Genomic DNA, 20,226 nt, shown 5'->3' with positions numbered 1-20,226 from the left:
ATTATGGATATTCCTTTGTTTGCCTACTTTTACAAGGTAGCCCTTCTCATGGCTATCACTTCTGTCAGGGAGGTGTCTGAGTTAATGGCCTGATCCTTTGTTGAGTCTTTCCTTGTGTTACAAAAGAATAAGATTGTCCTGAGGCCTAAAATAGAACTAAAGGCAAAACTTTTTTGGATAGAATAAGAGAGGGTTATAACCCCTGCTAGATTTTTTTTTTCGCCATTGTGGAGATTTCCCTTCACTTCCTGCCTTATAGCCAAACAGGAAGTGAGAGGAAATCCTTGCAAATGAAGTCCCCATAACTAGTGTCCCCATTGAAAGATTTCCCTTCTGGGGACAACCCAAAATTAGGGATTTTTTTTTTAAACTTTCACTTCTTGATGATAATGGTAAACAGGTCAAATATAGAGGATGAATCTACTTAACGGGAGCACAGACATCAATAAAACCTGACAGGTGTTCTAATCCATCTCTACTCTATCCAAAACTAAAAAAAAGTTTTGGCTTTAGTTATAATTTAGACTCACTAAGGTGGTTTCCTACTTCTACCTCAACCAGGGCACTGCCCTCCCCTATATCCTGCTCCACAACATACACTTTCCTCCCCATTATATGTTCCCTCATTACTCTATGGGACCTTAACTTTCTGCCTCAACCCCCTAGGGCATTGCCTTCCCATATACTAAATCCTGTTCTGAAACATTCAAAGGAAATTTTTCTCCATTGTGTTTATGTAGTGCGTTCTGTGAGAGTCTACCTTTTGGCTACAGTCTCTTTTCAACATTCTGATTTCTTTTGTCCTTTAGGAAGGTTCTGAACCCTGCAGGGGTTCTCTGCTCCTCACTCCACCATCGGTAGGTGAATTAGACACGTCTTCATTCAAGCCTATAGTCTAAAGGATAGGGTTCCTCCCTTCTCTCTTAAGGAGCATACTGCTACATCCCTTAGTGCTTCATGGGCTTTTCAGCATTGGGCATCTTCTCAGATATGCAAGGTTGCCACCTGATCTTAGGTTTACACATTTATTGTTTAGGCCTCCTCTGATTCCAGTTTCAAGTGGCCAAGTGCCACCAACAGTCAACTCACTTGCCTTACTTATTCCTGACCTCTGAACTCTGCACTACCTACTACTGATCCCTTGCACTTTGAATCACATACTACTGAACTCTGTTACTACTGACCCCTGAACTCTGCATTACTCCCAACCTCTGAACTCTGTCCTACCTATTCCTGACCCCCAAACTCTGTTATACTTACTACTGACCCCTGCACTCTGCATTGATGACTATTGCTCCCCGTACTCTGTGTTACACACTACTAACCCCTGAACTCTGCATTACATACTAATGACTTCTGAGCTCTGCCTTAGGTCCCTTTCACATGGGCTGGATCTGTTCTTAGCAAAGGATCTGTCCGGTGATCCCCTGCTGAGCTGAGTAGGCGGGTAACAGGTCAGTGTGAAAGCAGAGAGGAGCGATCCTGCAGCCTGTGAGTGTACAGCAGCCTGTCAGGCTGCTTGTACACTCACAGACTGCAGTGCCAGCCAGCCACAGTGTCCCCGATCACTGCCCCAGTGTTCCTGATCACTGCCCCAGTGTATGGACACAAAAACATGCAGCCAGCCCCTGTCACCTGTCCTAGTGTGCACAAAAACACCGCCATACCAGTGTCCTGATCACCCTCCATACCCCAAACCAACACCCTGATCACAGTCATACACCATACCAGCGTCTTGATAACCAACATACCCCATACCAGAGTCCTGCTCACCGCCATACCAGCATCCTAATCACTGTCATACCTCATGCCAACATCCTGATCACCACCATACCACATAATAGAGTCCTGCTCACCGCCATACCAGCGTCCTGATCACTGTCATACCTCATGCCAACGTCCTGATCACCACCATACCACATACCAGCATCCTGATCACTGCCATACGTCATACCAGTGTCCAGCATTTTAGGGTCTCAACTGATCAATTTTCAAATATATATCCCATAGTTTGTAGACACATAGTTTGTATAACTTTCACACAGACTAAATCATATACACGGTTTGGGTTTATTTAAACCTTAAAAATGTAGCAGAAATTATTTTGGCCTAAATTTAAGAAGAAAAAGTATTTATTTGCAAAAATGTATAACAAAAACGAAGCAAAATATCACCATACCACATAATAGAGTTCTGCTCACCGCCATACCAGCATCCTGATCACTGTCATACCTCATGCCAACGTCCTGATCACCATCATACCTCATGCCAACGTCCTGATCACCATCATACCTCATGCCAACGTCCTGATCACCACCATACCCCATACCAGAGTCCTGCTCACCGCCAAACCAGCGTCCTGATCACTGTCATACGTCATACCAGTGTCCAGCATTTTAGGGTCTCAACTGATCAATTTTCAAATATATATCCCATAGTTTGTAGACACAAAGTTTGAATAACTTTCACACAGACTAAATAATATACACGGTTTGGGTTTATTTAAACCTTAACCCCTTCACGCCTAAGGGTAAAACAAATCTAAAGGCCTAAGCACAATTCTGCACCGTTGACATGTGATAGCAAAACCGTACATATCATCACAACTACTTTGCACATCCAGGTGGATTATACATTGATTTTTTCAGGACAAATTGGGCTTTCATTTGGTGGTAAATGGTAATGGATATCTCCTGATTTTTTTTTATTATCAAAGGAAAACTGGCCAAAAATAGTAAAAAAAATCCTTTTTTTTTTATTTAGCTATGTGTTTTTTGTTATGACCATAACCTACCACCAAAGAGCAACCCAAAATAAATTCTCCAGCTCTTGACGATCGCAGCGATACCATATATGTGTATGTTATTTGTTGTTTGTACCCATAGTACAGCCCAGAAACCATAGTGCGCATTTTGTTTTTGTCTTTTTTTTTTTACCTAAAACACACTAACACTAACTGACACTGACATTAACACTAACTGACACTGATACCAATTTTTTTTTAAATCCTGACCTTGACCTTTGACCCTGACCTTTGACCTTGACCCTGACCTAAAGACTAACCCTGGCACTGAACTAGATCAAACCTTGATCTAGGTATTTTTTTTTATTTTTTCTTTTATTTTTTTAATATTTATTTATTTATTTATCTTTTTTTTTTTTTTTTACAAACTTTTTTTTTCTTCTCTCTGACAGGAGTTCGAGAGATACAATGTATCTCTCTTCTCCATTCATAGAGAGAGAGAGAAAAAAAAACAAGGGGGCCGGGCTGCACAGTGACTGATCACTGTGATAGCCAATCAGAGGGTATCACAGCGATCATGTGACCCGGGACCGGGAGTCCCGGGTCCCGATCGTTAGAACGGGACCCGGTGCTCTCAGTGACACCGCGGTCTTGGTGCTGGGAGCGCGCTGAGGGGTGCGCTCCCAACACAAAGATAGGTACGCAAATATGCGGCCCCACGGAAAAAAGCCCAGGTCCGTGAGGCCGCATATTTGTGTTACCTCGGCGTCAAGGGGTTAAAAATGTAGCAGAAACCATTTTGGCCTAAATTTAAGAAGAAAAAGTATTTATTTGCAAAAATGTATAACAAAAACGAAGCAAAATATCACCATACCACATAATAGAGTTCTGCTCACCGCCATACCAGCATCCTGATCACTGTCATACCTCATACCAACGTCCTGATCACCATCATACCTCATGCCAACGTCCTGATCACCATCATACCTCATGCCAACGTCCTGATCACCACCATACCCCATACCAGAGTCCTGCTCACCGCCAAACCAGCGTCCTGATCACTGTCATACCTCATGCCAATTTCCTTATCACCACCATACCCCATACTAGTGTCCCGATCACTGTCATACCTCATGCCAACGTCCTGATCACTACCATACCCCATACCAGAGTGCTGCTCACTGCCATACCAGCATCCTGATCACTGCCATACGTCATACCAGTGTCCAGCATTTTAGGGTCTCAACTGATCAATTTTCAAATATATATCCCATAGTTTGTAGACACAAAGTTTGAATAACTTTCACACAGACTAAATAATATACACGGTTTGGGTTTATTTAAACCTTAAAAATGTAGCAGAAACCATTTTGGCCTAAATTTAAGAAGAAAAAGTATTTATTTGCAAAAATGTAGAACAAAAACAAAGCAAAAGTTTTTTTTTCGCAAAAGTTATTTTTCCGCAAAATTTCCGATGTTTTTTTAATTTATATAAAAAAAATAAATAAAAAACCCAGTGGTGATCAAATACCACCAAAAGACATCTCTATCTTTCGCAAACAAAATGCTAAAAACATCACTTCATATGGGTACAGTGTTGCATGACTGAGTAATTGTCACTCAAAGTGGGACAGCGCTGAAAGCTGAAAATTGGCCTGGGCTAGAAGGGGATAAAAGTGTCCAGACTTGAAGTGGTCAATAATAACTGAATATGCAGAAAACTGCACAGGCCCAGTTCATCATGACAAACTCTGACAATCTGTACAGTTCAGTTTTAATACACCGTTTCTCAAATACCAACATCTGGCCATGTTTCAGGATTTCCCAACAGCTGCAGACACATATACAGTTCACTGAATTTAAAATACTGTTGAAGTAGACTGATGTTTAGGGGGGCGAGGGGCTGCAGAAGAGATCAAGACAGGTGGCAGGAAATCCAATCTGAAGAAGCTCTATACAGCAAGTCAGGCACTAACATGGAGTACCACATGCACAAATGATTGTGAAGTGAGCATGCTTGTCAGATGTAATCTCTGATTTAATGATGGCAATACAGTCTTGTCAGATGCACAGTTCAGCTCAGCAGGACAAGCTGCGCAAATGTCTAATTTTGTTTGTTTCATTATTACCATTCTTTAATTTAATTTAGTTTAGTTATTGAATTTTTATACAATAGGTGCAGACAGAGAATACAAAGATTTGGATGGAAAGGTACGTCGTGCAGGAGTTTTACACAGTTTTTGACATGGAAAAACAATGACACCAGTCATATTATAATGAATGATATTGTGTAGGAATCAGAAAAATCATCCCCTAATTTATCAGGCTGTTATAATGTGTGACAACCAATCAGGTTCTCTTTTTCATTCTCTCCTAATGCTCTGAAAAGAATGCATCTGGTTGCTATGGGCAACAAAAATACTTCTTCTGGAAATAGTGTTTTTGTCTGAAATGCCATTTTATACTGACACTTTACATAACGGCTAAGATTTCACAATATAACAATAACATAATATGGGGTGCATTACCTTGGTGGTAATGTAGGAGTAGAGAGGAGAGGTGTCTGTGGGTTGCACATGTGCTGGGAGCAGACAAACATCAGAAGCTGGACACTGCTACCTTTGGGTAGATCTTCTTTTGCTTCATTTATTACCAAGATGGTGGTGATACGCGGCAGAAACACATGTAGTGTATTTTTTATGCTTTCTGCGTTATTAACCTGCATAACAACAAAAACAAAAAAAAAAAGAAAATACATAACTCATCAAAAAGCACGTGAAAAATACTGTATGTGTGCAAAAACGCAAAACACACCGCAAAAAGCACTGTAGAAACAGATCAAAAGCAAACCGCATAGGTGTGAACCAGGCCTTAAAGGATAAGTTCAACTTTCATAACATGTTACATGTTACACCCATATTCAAGGTGGAACATGTTACATGTTATGAATGCACCAGCCCCTGCTCCCCCGCTTTGACAGATCTTTTCCCCCTCGCTAGCTGTCAAATTTTTAAAAAACGCGGCCGAGCAGGGGTCCGCAATCCTGCCCGGCCCGTCACTCATTCACTGTGTTCTGTGAATAAGAAACTACAAGTCCCTATAGCCTTAGCGGTTGTGGGCTTATAGTTTTCCATAAACTACTATGGTGCTGTGCAGCCCCGTGGTAGTTCATTGAATTTTCCTGGCAGTATATCTGCTTGCTTGTACATCCCATACAGGCAAGCAGATATACTGACAGGTCTGCAGGAGATCTGTATGGCTCCGGCGATCTGCTGATCGCTGGTGCAATGCTTTAGTGCAGGGGTCTCCAAACTTTCTAAACAAAGTGCCAGTTTACTGTCCTTCAGACTTTAGGCAGAACTGTAGCCATTGGGAGTAGAAAACGTCCCGACCTCAGTGAGAATAGACAATGCCCCGTCTTTGGTATCAGTGGGAGGGATCGTGCCCCATTTTTGGTGTCAGTGGGGAGACTGGCAACCCATTGTTTTAGTCAGTGGGAGGAACCGAGTTATTGGGAGGAATTAATTGGATCCAGTTGGGACATCCAGCCGTCCAGCAGCAAGCTATGTCTATAGGATCAGGAAGTAGAGTCCAGGATGTGCATCAAAAATGAAGATTGGAGAGCAGAGTCAGATGTAGCAGGTGAAAGGGGTGGTAATGCTCCTGCTCCCCCGGCCCCAATCCGCTGCCATCTGGGCGGCAGCGGACCCTGACGGGGGGCCCCACGACCCTCCGGTCCCTGTTCGCCAGCCAGGGAAGGCCACTGGACCTTTCTCCCGGAGCTCCGGGACTTGCGGCCTACCTGGCACCTGAAGCCGTGGCCTCGATTTTTGGCGCGGCCGACCAGGATCGCCGGACATCAGCCCGGACTACTGCCGCTCTGCTCCTCGGTCCCCGCCGATCAGCCAGCCTCCCCAGGGCCCCCCTCACCGACTCTGGGTCCATCCCCGACCACCGGGTACCAGATCGCCCGGAGCAGCCACTGGATGGTCAGCTTAAGCACCCCTGCTCCCCTACCGCTGCCATCAGGGCCCATCCGGGCCCCTGTGCCTGCTGCCAAGAACCCCACCAACACCCACAGTCACTCCGTCCCTCCAGCGGAGCTCCGGCGGTTCGCAGCAGCTTGAGGCCTACCACGGCACCCGAAGCCGCGGTGTTTCCTGCCAGCCGTGGCTGGAATCGCGGCGGGACGCCTCCGCTCCTCCGGGAAGCTACCACCACCACCAACGGTCCTGCTAACCCAGGAGGGATCCACCCCGACGCTCCAGGACACCAGGTACTTCACCAGGGGCGCCCACTACCCACCAGGGAGCCCAACCACCATCACACCGCCAGCCTCCAGGGACTCACTCAGGGATCCCACCATCCACCTGAAACCCCAAACCACCAGGGACCCTAAGCCACTATCCCTCCAGGGATCGCTACTACCCCACCAGGGATAGCACGGCCACCATCCCACCGGGGATCCCCTGCCCACCACCCCACATGGGACTACCAGCCAGCCACCACACCAGGGACCGCTCGCCCATCACCCTGCTTTCCGGCACGCTATTCCCTCTGGCGATGCCCCGGCGGCCGGCCGCAACAGATCACGGTTGAGCACAAACCACGCAGGGCCAACGATCGCTACCGCAACGCCCCGCTCGACCCTGATGACGATCCTTCAACACCTTCAGCGCCTCACGACGCCGAGCCCTCAGCACCCCGACACCTGGCCTCAACAACCCCAGTCACCGAGCCGCCAGCATCACCAGTCGCCGTGCCTACCATCGCCCTCAGCCATCGCACCCTACGACCCCTCCACTAGCCGAACCACCGTACCCACTGAAGACATGCCACAGCACCCATGGTCGCCAGCTTACTGCACCCACAGACTGCTGCCAACCAGCTGCCGCCCTCCACCCTCACTCTACCCCTACAGAAGGACTCAAATGACTCTCCCACGGGAATACAGATTCCCCACACCACCTTGCCCTGACCTGTATCCCTTCACCTCCCCTGACCCAACTGTCACCCCACCCACCCCAACATGCCTCCTGCACTCCTCCTCCTCATTTTCCTCTCCACCATCCCAAAAATCACCTCCCTCTACCCGCCTACCCCCCCCAAAACAGCTCTACATTGCCCCTTCGCTTCTCCCCTCTCCCCACTACGGCACTCACCACCTCCTCCTGCTACTCCACTCCCCCGTCGACCCACGTGCCACCACTATCAGACCCACACGCTCCTACACTACCCATCCCCATGCCACCTTCCTCACCCTTCTCCTTCTCCTATCTGCTGGGGACATCTCCCCGAACCCTGGCCCCTCGCCAGCTCACCCCTCCTCTAGGGACCCCCCTGCTCCCGCCAGCTGCCGTAACCCCCTCAACCTCATATCTGTGCCCCTTCTCCCCGCATCCATCCCCCCTCTCTCGGTTGCACTCCTGAACGCCCGCTCGGTCTGCAACAAACTTACTGCCATCCATGACCTCTTTATCTCCCGCTCCCTTAACCTCCTAGCCATCACCAAAACCTGGGTACAGGCCACTGACTCCACCTCCCCTGCGGCACTCTCCTATGGAGGTCTCGTCTGGTCCCATTCACCAAGACTGAGCGGTCACAAAGGTGGTGGGGTCGGCCTGCTCCTATCACCACTGAGCACCTTCCAGGTCCTCCCTAATCCTCCCTCCCTAACCTTCTCCTCCTTTGAGGCTCACTGTATCCGGCTCTTCACCCCCACCCCCCTAAGGATCGCAGTGATCTACAGGCCGCCCGGATCCATACCCCGCTTCCTGGATGACTTCGCTGCCTGGCTTCCCTTCTTCCTCTCCTCTGAGCTACCAACCATCATCCTCGGGGACTTCAATATCCCCATCAATGACAACAGCCTGGCTACTTCCCAACTCCTCCACCTAACCTCCTCCTTCGCGCTCACACAGCACACTCAATCCTCCACCCACGTCATTGGGAACACCCTGGACCTCGTCTTCTCCCACCTCTGTACCCTCAACCAGTTCTCTAACACCCCCTTCCCTCTCTCCGACCACCACCTCCTCACGTTCTCCATCTCCCCTTCCCCTAACTCCCCCCCCCCCAGAGCGCCAAACCATCACCAGCCGCAACCTCCGCAACCTGAACCCGGCCCCCCTCCACTCAGCTGCCGACCGCTTACACGACAGCATCCTTCCACTGTCTTGTCCTGACCTAGCCACTAACACGTACAACGACTCACTATCAGCTACCCTAGACTCTCTGGCACCCCTAACCACACGCTACATCAAACCCAGACCGCTCCAACCCTGGCAGAACGACCACACTAAATGCCTCAAATGTCGCAGTCGCGCGCTAGAGAGACTATGGCGCAAAACCAGGTCCCCCCGTTCATTCTCCCTCTACAAATCTGCCTTCCTCACTTACACCTCCTCCCTCCACGCCGCCAAGCAGGCTTACTTCGTAAACCTGATTAACACCCTCTCCTCCTGCCCTCGCCGACTCTTCTCCACCTTCAACTCCCTGCTCTCCCCCCCCCCTCCTCCACTCAGTACCTCACTCACCGCCCACGAAATTGCCACTCATTTCCACAACAAAATTGATGCAATCCGTCAGGACATAGTCAACTCGCAATCTACCTCCCCACCTAGCCTCCCCCATCTCCCCCTCATCTCTTCCCTCCTCTGACCTCGCAACCGCACTGCCCCCCTCCACACCCAAGACCCCGCTTACCGTAACCCCACCAGCTCTGCACTCCTTCAGCCCTACTACCACTGAGGAAGTCACCAGGGTCTTCTCAGAAGCCCGCCTCACTACCTGCCCCCTGGACCCTATCCCCTCTCGACTCCTCCAGTCACCCCCCTCTTCCCTCATCTGCTCCCTCACCCACATCTTCAATCTCTCCCTCTCTACCGGCGTATTCCCCTCCCCCCTAAAGCATGCGCACATCACCCCCATACTCAAAAAGCCCTCCCTGGACCCCTCTGACCCAAACAACCTCAGACCCATCTCCCTGCTGCCACTCACTTCCAAACTCCTGGAGCGCTTAGTCTACAACCGCCTAAGCGCCCACCTAACTGACAACAACCTCCTTGATCCACTACAGTCCGGCTTCCGTCCCCTACACTCCACCGAAACCGCCCTCCTCAAAATCACCAACGACCTACTAACCGCCAAAGCCAAAGGCGACTACTCTGTCCTCCTCCTCCTGGACCTCTCCGCGGCCTTCGACACAGTTGACCACCCCCTCCTCCTTAATAAACTACTCTCCCTTGGCATCAGAGACACCGCTCTCTCCTGGTTCTCCTCGTACCTATCCCGACGCTCCTTCAGTGTCACCTACAATGGTGCCACCTCCCCCTCACTCCCCCTCTCTGTTGGGGTCCCCCAGGGCTCTGTACTTGGACCCCTTCTCTTCTCCATCTACACCTCCTCCCTTGGCAAACTCATACACTCCCACGGCTTCAACTACCATCTCTATGCTGATGACACTCAAATTTACCTCTCCACCCCTCACCTCACCTCCACTTTCTCCGCCCGCATCACTCACCTCCTAAACGACATCTCTGACTGGATATCGCTCCATTTCCTCAAACTCAACCTCTCCAAAACCGAGCTTCTCGTCTTCCCTCCTGCCCGCGCCCCCCCCCCCCATCCTATCCATCACTACTAACATCACCACCATCAATCCCGCCCCGCAAGCCAAAGTCCTTGGAGTCATTCTGGACTCTAACCTCTCCTTCCAACCTCATGTCAAATCACTCACAAACACATGCAGACTCCACCTCCGCAATATCGCCAAAATACGCTCCTTCCTTACCCCAGACACCACTAAACTACTTGTGCACTCCCTGATTATCTCACGCCTTGACTACTGCAACTCCCTCCTCACCGGCCTACCCCAGTGCAGGCTCTCCCCGCTTCAGACCATCCTCAACTCAGCAGCTAGACTCATCCACCTCACCACCCGCTCCACCTCTGCCACCCCCCTCTGCCTCTCCCTCCACTGGCTCCCTATCGCCCAACGCATCAAATTCAAACTACTCACTCTGACCTACAAAGCCATTCACAACACTGCCCCTAACTACCTCACCAACCTGATTCCCAAGTACCACCCTACCCGTACCCTTCGCTCTTCACAGGACCTCCTTCTATCTTGCTCCCTGGTCTCCTCCTCACACGCACGTCTGCAAGACTTCTCCAGGTCCTCCCCGATCCTCTGGAACTCACTACCCCAATCCATCAGACTGTCACCTTCCCTCCTCACCTTCAGGCGCTCCCTGAAAACCCACCTCTTCAGGGAAGCCTACCCCACCCTCACCTAACTGCTGCTCTCCTTCATTCCTCCTACCACTCCATCCCCCACAGCCACTTCCTCCTGTACCACTACCCCCTCCCTCCTAGATTGTAAGCTCGAAAGAGTAGGGCCCTATAACCCCTCGTGTGCTGTTTGTAGTTGCTGTAATGTTTCATGTATTGTCCCCCCCTCTATTGTACAGCGCTGAGCAAACCCTTTGGCGCTATATAAACTCAATGTAATGTAATGTAATGTAATGGAATTGTGCCCCATTATTGGTGGCATTGGGAGGAATTGTGCCCCATCATTGGTATCACTGGAAGGAATTGTTCCCCTTAGTTAGTGTCAGTGAGGGGAATTATGCCTCATTGTTGGTATCAGTGGATGAAATAGTGCCTCAAGGGCTGGATAAAAGCAAGAAAAGGGCCGCAGTTTGGAGACCACTCCTTTGGAGGCTCTTGCAACAAAAAATAATAAATGCACATTTTTTACCTGCAAAAAAAAATGTGCATTTATTAATTTTTGTATAAAGGTGAACTTATCCTTTAGGCAGGAATGCCTATTAAATGTAATACTGCCTGCTTGTATCCAGCTAGTGCCTAATTGATGGATGACACTGCTTTCTTTAGGTTTTCCTAATGCCAGCCTGATTGCTTACTCCGGTTTTCTATCAGGGAGTGTCTGTGGTAATAGAGAGGTGATTATAAATATGACCTTCTAGGTCTCGGAGGTTTTGGTCAGTGGTGCATGTTGGGGAAGGATATAAATAGTGTGTGGAGAGGTCCTTTGTCCTGCTGTCAGTGGTGTTATTTTCCCCGGCCTGCTGCCTGGGCAGAGCTACACCTGTGTGTGAGGTTCAGGCCTGGGTCATGGTCTGGAGCTGTCCTGCTTGGAATGGAGGAAGCTAAACGTAAGTTGGATTACCAAGGAAAGGAGCTCTGCTGTATCGGGTGTGAGCAGCTAGAGTCCTGCAGAGGACTTGGACTATTGAATATGAATGAAACCCTCTACTCACCCCAGGGTACTGCTGAACTATAGAAACACCAGTCTTGTCTTAAAGGCTCTTTTCTGTAAGAGCCTGGGAGTGGATCTTGCAGTCTGTGCAGAACTGTGCTCATGGTATCTGATGGCAGTAACATTCTCCACTTTGGATCAATTGTTGCCAAAAAAATAAAAAAAACATTTATTAATTAAAGTAACTGGTGCACCATGTCTTAAATTACCCCTCTGCCATGGAGTGAGCCCTGGGGTAAAATTCCTGCCCACCATGTCTCTGGGGGGTGGTAAAATAACTAGGAAATGCTTAGCAACCAGCAACTACTGAAGCAATAAACACATTAGTGAGGTGTATGTAAAGGACAGCAGTTTACATAACATCCTAGACCAGGGCCAGGACAAGAGGTGGGCAGGAGGGACTGCTGTCCTGGGCACTGTGGTATCATGTGAGGTTGACGGGCACCATGAGGAGATTGAGGGGAGGGTATTTGTGTTGGGGGGGGGTTGTTCTAGGAGGGAAAATTTGGGGAGGTGTACTAAGAGCGGTGAGTTAGGAGGATTTGTGTTGGGAGGGGGAAGAGGATTTGTTCTAGGAGGGGTTGTTCTAGGAGAGAAAATTTGGGGAGCTGTACTAGTAATGGTGATTTAGGAGGATTTGTGTTGGGAGGGGGGAAGAGGATTTATGCTAGGAGGGGTTGTTCTAAGAGAGAAAATTTGGGGAGGTGTACTAGTAATGGTGATTTAGGAGGATTTGTGTTGGGAGGGGGGAAGAGGATTTATGCTAGGAGGGGTTGTTCTAGGAGAGAAAATTTGGGAAGCTGTACTAGTAATGGTGTTTTAGGAGGATTTGTGTTTGGAGGGGGGAATAGGATTTGTTCTAGGAGGGGTTGTGCTAGAAAAGGTGATATGGTTGGGGGGGGGGGGTGTGATGTGTGCTAGGAGAGGAAGTTTTTTAGGGGAGGATTTGTGCTAGAAGGAATGATTGGGGGGTATATGTGCTAGAAAGGGAAATGGGGGGGTTTGTGCTAGTATGGGGCATTTGGGATGGGGAATTTGTGCTGGAAAGGGGTGATTTGGAGTGGGGAGGGGAGAGGATTTGTGCTCAGAGGGGAAATTTGATGGGTAGATCATTTGTGCTAGGAGGGGGAGTTGTTTATTTTTTTATTTGGGAGGTGGGGAATTTGTGCTAGGAGAATATGGAAAGAGAGGGGATTAGAGCTGGGGGCAAAGATTTGTGCTGAGAGGAGGGATTTCAGTAGGGGGGCGTAAGGATAAATATTAGCGCTCAACTTCTTTTTAGCGGAGGAGGGTATTTTTGCTGACACATAATGCTCATACATCTTGGGGGGGGGGCAATTTGGCCTGTTCGCCCTTGGCTGTAGATGACCTTGTCCCTGCACTGACCTAGACTACTACCACTGTTGGCATACTTCACAACTGAGATGGGAATGAGAGACACCTATTAGAAAACGCATGCAGGCATGTGACATACCCCCTTGCCAAGCCCCCTTAAAGGAGAATTATACAAAAAATGATTACTTAAACCGACAAGTGCTTTTTTTTACCAGTACTATTCCTTTACACTGGCTTTTATAATTACAAATGCAGCAATTTTGAAATTGGATGAAAGGTTTAGCACCGTGAAACACTTTTTGAAAGATAAATATTGTATTTTATATATGACTATATAAATCAGACCAAAATTAGGGACAAATGAGGAGGAAAGAGGGACAGAGGGACTTTGTTCCAAATCAGGGACAGTCCCTCAAAATCAGGGACAGTTGGGAGCTATGCTGTTGGGCAGAAAATTACTCCACCTTTCAGTGTTGGCATGGATCCAGTGCAAGGCAATGCCCAAAATCCTGAGACTGCCCTCTAGCTATGGCATTCATACTTAAAATTTTTAACTGAAATAAGTCTAACACTTATATATTGAGACTGAAAACAAGGTGAATGAGTGTTTGAACAAGAGGGAGGCAATGAAGCAGGTCTTAAGATTACTCAAGCTTGAGAGAAAAAAAATGTTGTAGTCTGATGGCCTGTGCAGTCTGGTCAAAGACAAACATATATTGACACAAATCACTTGTGTTGAAGCACCCTTGTCACCGAGAATTGTATATATCGCTTTTTGTTGTTGGCAGCCCTATGCAGTTTTTCTTGAAAAAAATGAAAAGAATTTTCTGTGAAAATACGGGCCGTGAAAACAAAGAAAATGTTTTTTGCCTATGCCAAAAGTTACCAGTATTATACACTGCTCAAAAAAATTAAAGGAACACTTTTTAACCAGAGTATAGTCAATTAAATTCCTGGGATATTGATCTGGTCAGTTAAGTAGTAGAGGGGGTTGTTAATCAGTCTCAGCTGCTTTGGTGTTAATGAAATTAACAACAGGTACACTAGATGGGCAACAATGAGACCACCCCCAAAACAGGAATGGTGTTACAGTAGGAAGCCATCCTATGTCAGTCCTCTCTCACAGTGTCCTCCCTCTGTAGTTTTTCTATCCTCTGTTCCCTCGGTACAGCCTTTTGATCCAGGTGATATACCTCTGTGTACAGTCCCTCCTCGGTCCCAAGGTTCACCTCCCTCTCCCTGGACCCACAGCTCTGACACTTCATGGAACCATATTCAAACTGTCCCCATCCCAGTTTAAGTCTATTGGCTGATACCTCTCCAAAGGAGCCAATTGACTGATACCTCATCAAAGGTGCAGGACAGGATGGCACACTATGCCCCACAATTGGGTTGACTGCTACAGGGGGCAGAGATGTGTGGTGGGGGAGGATGTTGGCGAGGGCCAGGAGAGAGGAAGTGGGGGTATGGTGCAGAAACTGGAGAAGAGAGCAGACAGGGCTGCTGTTCCTGCAGCTCTGATTTCTGTGGCTCAGCCAGGATACAGCCATCTTGGGACAGCTTATTGAAAATCCTGACAAGTTGCAACTTTGCTGGCAGCACGGGCTCAAGGAGGGCATTCAGGGCTGGTGCAAGGATTTTTGTCTACACAGGCAAAGATGCATTTTCACTATGGCGTTTTGAAAACAGCCTTGTTGGGGGCCTGGGCCCCGTACATGTGTATGGGCTGTCCCCCCTGATGGCAGCCCTGCTGCTCCCATATTTCTGTCCTTGTAGGCTGACTTTATGATCTATTCAGAGAACAATAAGGGCCAATGGCAACACCCATTACATGCTTTGACACGTTGTGGTGTCCAGGGGTGGACTGACCATTTGAAAACTCGGGCACTGCCCGAGGGCCTGGGGTCAGTGGGGGGGCCCCATGAGATGCCCCTGGTACCTTTTTATAGGCTTTTTGGGTTTGGGCAAGGACACAGGGGTCCCATGATCCCCTATTGCCCAGGGGGTCAGAAGGGGGCCCCATGAGATGCCCCTGGTATCTTTTTCATAGGCTTTTTTGAGTTTGGGCAAGGACACAGGGCCCCATGATCTCCTATTGCCCGGGGGCCCCATGAGTTGTCACTTCGCCCCTGGTGGTGTCATTCATTTTGAATACCACTTTAACTCACCATTGCAGCAAACATTTTGTGACATATGCCCCTGGAAACCAAATAAGAGCTGGGATGAATAGAGATACTCTTGCTGAAGATGATTGCAGAAGACCTGGGAGGTAGACTGCCATCTGGACCTTGGAAGAGCCATCATTGCCCAGGATCAATAGGTATTCTTCTTCTGTTTACAGAGTGACAGAAGTAAAATCTTGGTGCAAAGAATCACTGTTTACTGGTCTTAAAGGGTCACAGATTTATCCAACTTTTCTCTGTCCATTAGTATTAACTTTTACTTGTTCTCCTATTTTATGCTTTTCCGAATCCTGCAACCCTAAACTCTCTCTTTCCTGTATTTCAGTGCTGCAATAAATAATAAAAAGACCCTAGAGCCTTGGTGCTCAATGTGCGGAGGGAGTCAATAGGGGAACATGTGGCCCTATTGCCCTGCTAAAGTATTGATTTCTAACAGCCTTATGTAATGTGACTCAAGTCTATGACTGTCGCCTGATGTATGTCCCCAGTCTCCAACATCTCCTATAGCATGTAGGCAAGTAGAGGTTAACACTGCCCTTGTTGGAAAGGGTAGGGTTAATTGCAGGGGTGGACTGACAATGCATGGGGCCCCCGGGCAATAGGGGATCATGGGGCCCCTGTGCCCTTGCCCAAACTCAAAAAAGCCTATGAAAAAGGTACCGGGGCATCTCATGGGGCCCCTTACTGACCCCGGGCCCTCAGGCAGTGCCCGAGTTTCCAAATGGTCAGTCCGCCCCTGGTTAATTGTGTTTCCCAGTTCTTTTCTTGAGGGACTTTCCTGGGTCCGGCCCTCTGGTCCCTCACCGCTGTCGTTCTCACTGATGATGCTGTTGCCGGAGTCCATCCTGTCAGCCTGCTGTATTATGCTGAATCCAGAGTGTCTACTAATGTACGCCTGATTGTAGAAGCCTCCAGCTTTGAAGGGGAACTGCTGGGACCTGCAGTGCATTCTGAGGACACCAATTCCGGTCACTGCCACCATGCCCTCTTTCCTGTGCAGGTACGCTGAGGCAGCCAACAAGCCTGAGTTAGGGATTAGGGACATTAGGAGAAGACTGTTATCGTTATCATCTGTAATGTTTAAATTGTTCCTAGTAAAGCTTTTGAAACTTTGTCCTTTGCCTGGTCTGAAGTTACAAAAGGGGTGTAATGCAAGTAACTGTGAAGTACAAGCACGTGGTTATTAAGGGTAACTAAAGTTTCTCTAGCAGCCTGTCATGAAGCATGTACATGTGGCAGGTGGGTTAGCCTCGTGGAGGAGTAGTTGTTGGTACTCTCTCCATGAGCAGGCCGGTCTCCCATAGCTATGGGAGCAGATCAGCACTGCAGAGGTCCCTAACCTATACACAGGTACGAAAGAGGAAAAGTTAAATGCACGCATGGAGTAAGCACTAGGCTCCATACCATCACTGGAGTGATGTAGTGGTGATACGCTGGACAGGTGCATTGGCTCTGCGTGTCCCTCCTAAATGCAAAAGTGACTGTGGTGATGTACATTACATTGAGAGAGTTTATTAGAGAGTCAATCATCTGTAAAGGTACCCCATGTGTAAGGCGGTGACCCTAACCAAAATGCCTAGCATAGCCCAGAAGAACCCACCTTGTGGGTAGACCTTCCATGAGACCCACACCTGGTGCCCAACAAGGAGGGGAGCATAGCGGACATGGCAACCATCTCCTTCCCCCCAACAGCCTACAAGCATGTTCACAGTCTCCTGCAGCATGTCTACAGTCTCTGACCATCTCTTGTATCATGTCCACAATGTATGACCATATCTTGTATCATGTCCACAAGTTATGACCATCTCTTGTATCATGTATGTAATCTCTGACTATGTCTTGTATAATGTCCGCAATCTCTGACCATCTCCTATAATATGTTTGCAGTCTCTGACCATCTCTTGCATCATATCTGCAATCTCTGACCATCTCCTGTACTATGTTCGCAGTCTCTGACTATCTCTTGTAATATGTCTGCAATCTCTGGCCACCTCCTGTATTATGTTTGCAGCCTTTGACCATCCCCTTCCTTTAGATTGTAAGCTCCATGAGCAGGGCCCTCATATTCCTTCTGTACTGATGTGTATTGTAATTGTACTGTCTCCCTAATATTGTAAATTGCTGTGTAAATTGTTGGTGCTATATAAATCCTGTATAATAATAATCTCTTGTAATATGTCTGTTCACAGTCTTCTGCAGCATGTCTGCAGTCTGACCATCTCTTGTATCATGTCCACAATTTATGACCATCTCTTGTATCATGTATGTAATCTCTGACTATGTCTTGTATAATGTCCGCAACCTCTGACCATCTCCTATAATATGTTTTCAGTCTCTGACCATCTCTTGCATCAAATCTGCAATCTCTGACCATCTCCTGTATTATGTTCGCAGTCCCTGACCAACCATTGTATCATGTCCGCAATCTCTGACCATCTCCTGTATTATGTTCGCAGTCCCTGACCAACCCTTGTATCATGTCCACAATCTCTGACCATCTCCTGTATTATGTTCACAGTCCCTGACTAACCCTTGTATCATGTCCACAATCTCTGACCATCTTCTGTACTATGTTTGCAGTCTCTGGCCATCTCTTGTATTATGTCTGCAGTCTCTAACCAACTCCTATATCATGTCTACAGCCTCTGACCATCTCTTGTATCATGTCCACAGCCTCTGACCATCTCTTGTATTATGTCTGTATTCTCTGATCATCTTTTGTATTATGTCCGCAATCTGACCATTTATTGTATGATGTCTGTATTTTCTGACCATCTTTTGTATTATGTCTGCAATCTGACCATTTCTGGTATGATGTCTGTATTTTCTGACCATCTTTTGTAGTGTGTCCGTAATCTCTGACCATCTCTTGTATTATGTCTATATTCTCTGACCATCTTTTATATTGTGTCCGCAATCTCTGACCATCTCTTGTATTATGTCTGTATTCTCTGACCATCTTTTATATTGTGTCCGCAATCTCTGGCCATCTCTTGTATTATGTCTGTATGTATTCTTTGACCATATTTTGTATTGTGTCCGCAATCTGACCATTTCTTGTATGATGTCTGTATTTTCTGACCATCTTTTGTATTGTGTCCGCAATCTCTGACCATCTCTTGTATTATGTCTGTATTCTCTGACCATCTTTTATATTGTGTCCGCAATCTCTGACCATCTCTTGTATTATGTCTGTATTCTCTGACCATCTTTTATATTGTGTCCGCAATCTCTGACCATCTCTTGTATTATGTCTATATTCTCTGACCATCTTCTGTATTATGTCCACAGGCTCTGGCCACCTGCTTTATTTTGCCCATAGTCTTTAATTATATCCTGTTGTGTGTTTGCTGTCTCTGATAATGAATGTTCACTGAATTTTATGTGCGACCCTTTGGTGATATCAGGAGTAACACTTAAGGAAAGAAAGTTCACTTGACAAGCACTGCCATAGAGACTGGAGCCTGAATTGTCAGTGTGCTGTTTGGTGCTGGGTAAGTAGCGACAGGACAGGTAAGAGGAGCCAATTATTTCCAGCTGCTCCCTGGATCAACAGATATTTGTATTCACTCGCAGCATTTTTAAAGAGGAAAACTACTAGGCAATGTACATGTATTGCAGGAATGTATAGAATGAAGCATGACTGCATATCACACAGAGTAATCTTATGAAAGATGGGAATCTGACTTGAGTAGAACACATTTGAAAGTAAAAAGACACCACAGGAAAGACAGACCAGGGAAGGATGACCTTTGTCATTCCAGATGTTTCTGAAGTAAAGCTGCTGGCTGAACAGTACAGTTTTTGTTGGCATGTTCTGAGGGTTGAAGGTTGCCTTTTGCATGTGTCATCCACTAAGAATACATATTTCATGCTTAAGAAGAAATATTGAATTTTGCTCTCTGTTTCTCTGTAAAGAATGTTATAAACATATCTGGGAGCTGCCTTCTCATTTGTGACACCTAGCTAGAATGTTGATCCTTTGGCTTCAATATCTTATTTTAATAATATTTTATTAATTACCATAAATTATTTTATAAATCACTGACCCAGGATCATGTATGCAGATCAGGATGTTCTCTGCATGCTTGTTCCAGTTCAGTGACGCAAAGTGTTGAAGCCAGAGACTGTCCACTAACTACCATTCCCAGAAGAATATTATCAGTGGAAAACCCCATATCTGTCTCAAAAATAAAACTTTCCTTATGTAGAGACGTATGGCCAAAGCTTTTTTGGCCATACTTCTCTTGTGGGTCACAGGAGTGCACAGCAATACCAGCTGTTGGTTGACATCGCAGAGCCGCTTTGAGCTCTGGAAGGATCCCGACCATATTATAGGGATCCACTCAGCTGCCTGATTGACAGATGGCTCCAGCTCTCAGCATATACAGGTGAAACTCGAAAAATTAGAATATCGCACAAAAGCTCATTTATTTCAGTAATGCAACTTAAAAGGTGAAATTAATATATGAGAGAGACTCATTACATGCAAAGCAAGATAGTTCAAGCCGTGATATCGGACCTCTGAAAAGTATAAGCATGCATATGTACTCAGTACTTGGTTTGGGCCCCTTTTGCAGCAATTACTGCCTCAATGCGGCGTGGCATGGAAGCTATCAGCCTGTGGCACTGCTGAGGTGTTATGGAAGACCAGGATGCTTCAATAGCGGCCTTTAGCTCTT

The sequence above is a fragment of the Staurois parvus genome, unplaced genomic scaffold, assembly GCF_062004578.1.
Source record: "Staurois parvus isolate SC_StPar_1 unplaced genomic scaffold, SC_StPar_1.0 ptg000276l, whole genome shotgun sequence".
NCBI lineage: Eukaryota > Metazoa > Chordata > Amphibia > Anura > Ranidae > Staurois > Staurois parvus.
The sequence above is the reverse complement of the archived record's forward strand: the minus strand, read 5'-3'. Positions refer to the sequence as shown.